This window comes from Haemaphysalis longicornis, unplaced genomic scaffold, assembly GCF_048455015.1.
Source record: "Haemaphysalis longicornis isolate Haplotype H1 unplaced genomic scaffold, Haemaphysalis longicornis Haplotype H1 scaffold_1, whole genome shotgun sequence".
Taxonomy (NCBI): domain Eukaryota; kingdom Metazoa; phylum Arthropoda; class Arachnida; order Ixodida; family Ixodidae; genus Haemaphysalis; species Haemaphysalis longicornis.
In genome coordinates this window covers 289,579,553-289,582,792 of record NW_027526203.1, presented here as the reverse complement: position 1 = coordinate 289,582,792, position 3,240 = coordinate 289,579,553, and the positions used below count along the sequence as shown (strand labels likewise).

Below are 3,240 nucleotides of genomic sequence, written 5' to 3'. Positions count from 1 at the left end.
CTTGTCCCTCCGGCGTCGTCGTCGTCGGCCATGGAGGAAAGAAATCGTCGGCGTTGTCCGCCCCTCCCCCATTCTCCTCGCCGCGCCAGCTGCGCTCTCCGCCGCTCACCCCCTCTCCTCTCCGATAGCGAACACTCTCTCGCGAGGGGCATTGGATTGGATTCGATTGGCTTGGATTGGATTAAAGTGGATTGTGTTGCGTCATAGCCGCGGCACGTTGCGTCATAGCCGCAGCAGACGCGCTGGGGCCGGCGCATGTGCAGTACTCTCTCTTCCGCAGTTTCCTCTCCTTCGGGCGCGCTGCGCATATAACCGGTGTGCCGTTCTCCGGTGAAGCAACATCCACGCTTGGCTCAAACACCTAGAGTCCACGCCGCTTTACAAGTACGCCAACGTCGTCATCGACTGGGACCGGCTTACGCAGTCCCCTCAACGTTATGCGCGCTATAAAACGCGGTCCCTTCGCAGCTCCGCCTATGCGTCGCATCTACACAGGGGCTCCCGCGAGGAGAGGTGGGAGTTTTTCTTTGATCCGTAGGTTCAAGTGGGCGCTGCATGGTGGCGTGAATGAATTTTTCGCTCACTCCTCTAACGGGCACACTAGCGCGTGCCTGCAGGCAGACAACGTGCTGACATGAACACACGCACGCAAGCCACGTTTTCACTCGCTCATTTACGCATGCATTAACGCACACGCACACACGCGAGCGAACGCCATCGCAAACAACTGAAGTGCACATAACTTTGGGCAATCGTCAGCATAATCAACGTTATCGCCTGGCGCTTCACATTACTGCTCCACAAAGACACACGCTTCTCAAGCATTCCTCAATCAGGAACAAGGTTGTTATTTTTTCGTCTTAAAACATAGGCTTGGCTACATTTCTTCTTTAGCGTGGAGAAATTCATAAAAGAGTGGCATGTCCGCAAAGGCATCTGGGGTCTGTAAAGTAAAAAGAACAAGGCATCCCATTAAGGGAAAGGCACAAGAAGTGTAGGCATAACAACTGAAGAGTTGGTGGCAGCGTTTGGAGGTTTCACACGGGAAGAATTCAAAGAGGTGATACGTGATAACAGAAGCAGTGGCACTGTGAAGCACTCATCAGCTCAATACAGAATGTAAGCGCAATGGCGATGAGACGATGGCGGTTGGAGTGCTGCTGCCAAGACGCAGGGTGACAGATGGGGATTGAAAGGCAACAATATGGGGGCGGCAGCACGGCACTTGAAGCTGCTGGCACGCTTGGCGCTCCTTTCTCGAAGGGCGACCCGTGATTCTCCAAGCACCCAGACCAAGCAGAGGCCCGCAAAGGTTGGGATTCGGGATTTCACCTTCAAAAAAGACTTCTCGTATCTTGAAGAAGACTCCCCCAGTCAGCAGGCCCTAATGTCGCGTCCCTGTCGGTTCGAGCACCAGCTTGTCGGCCAGCGTTTTTAGGCCTCCAGTGAGGTTCATGCAAGTTTGTACGAGGTACTGGAAATCATAGACGGCAGGAAAGTAAATCTTCATCACCTCGATGAACTCGGACTTTTCTGCCGGCAGTGGCTTGTTGGTCAGCAACTTGAGAAGGTACGCCATGTCGTAGGCTCCGTGAAAGCAGATTAATTTCACGTCATCCGGAAGGACCACACCAGACACCGTGAAGAGTTGTGCAAACTTGGCCGGGTCGATGCCCTCTTTTTCGTGCCTCTCGAACTGAATGGCAGAGTTGATGAGAAGGTCGATGGAGTCTTGGGCACACAGGTCCTCCGTTAGGCTGGACTTGAAATTGAACTGCCAGGTCCAGTAGTTCGGGGGCTTGTTGACGGCCTCGTCCATGAAGGTGAAACCTATCTGGATGATCTTGAGCATGTTCACATTGGATCGGAGGCTCTGGTAGTGGTAGCTTACTCGGCTGTGAAAGTCGCCTATGACTTTGAACGCCACACCAGGAAACTCCGTGTCCATGGCGACATATTTGTACCGCTGGACGACACGGCCGATGGTGCGGAGTTCTTGGTCGAGGTTGAAGGCCCAGACATCACGTAAACCGCGTGTCTCATTCGTAACTTCGAGGACGATGCGGCCGGCACCGACGAAGCTAGTAGCGTTGATGCCAGCGGCATTCGAACGAGGCATGGCTGGCATACGTGCGATCTCGAAGTGAAGGCTCCACAGTCTATGGCGCAACGAGAACCGTAGAAGCTGGCACACGGGTTGCGTGTGCTTCTTCCAGTGCGTCCAAAGCTTGCGACCTGGGAGACGGACAGCCGTTGTTCAGGTCGCGATGACGCTGATAACCGATGAAACAGCCCTCACCGAACTCCAGGAGACTTGGCCGACACGTAGTTTGCGACGACGATGATGGTGAAAGGGGCGTCGCTGCTCTCGCCAACACTCAGGAGGCTTGCTTAGTCGACTGAGCAGTGCGTAAGGAGAAACAAGCTCATGGATTCGCTAAGGGAAAAGAAACGCGCGTTTCAAAGAGGCGTAACAGACGCGACCAGCGCGGTGGACGCCGGCTTGAACAAGGGTTGACACTGAACACCGATGAAAGAGGCTAGGGATGACGCAAAAGTGGCGCTGCAGTCCTGACCTAATTTTCCCGTTTATTCTTATGTTGTATTTTACCCACGCCTTTTATTATTTTTGGGTACATGCATTCATAAATGTTCTTTTTTTTTCATGCGTGTTTTCGTGAAGGTGATTTTTTCTACATCGATAGCAGCAAGGCCACTTGCTATTCTTACAGCTCAGTTCGAACACGGTTCTTCGTACGCCTAAAGCTATGTGCCCGGACCAGAAGGCTCAAGATCGCTGGTCGCCCGGACGTCTGCGGTCGCCGCCAAAAGGGCTCGCTACGATCGTGCGCCGAGAGCACAGCTCCACCGAGCGCTCCAGCGTCAAGGCCTTCCCTGCGCCGGCATGAAGGACCTTCTGTTTCCAAAGGGGCCGCCGGCAACCCAACGGAAAGTCTTCGCCACATGATCGATCTCTTTTAACTCTCGCCTTTATCCTTTCACGCCCCTCTATTTCCCCTCCTGCGCAGTTGGTTGTATGCAGGCGAGCTCCCTTCCGAGCTCAAAATATCCCCAGTGTACTTAATCCACAAACAACTGACTGTGCTCACAAATAAATGTTGTTGTTCCTTTACGTATGTTATTCTTCTGTTTCCAGGATAAGCATGCGTAGCGTTACCGGGATTGCAAGCCGCCTTTCTTAAAGCCTGGTGACAGGTCCCATCGCCGATAAAGTTTTCA

The 3,240-nt window shown here is 53.3% G+C and overlaps 1 pseudogene; it reads right to left on the bottom strand.

The window, feature by feature from the left end:
- Positions 1 to 709: 709 nt before the first annotated feature.
- Positions 710 to 2,660, bottom strand: LOC144169908 (CCR4-NOT transcription complex subunit 7 pseudogene; annotated as a pseudogene).
- Positions 2,661 to 3,240: the final 580 nt, after the last annotated feature.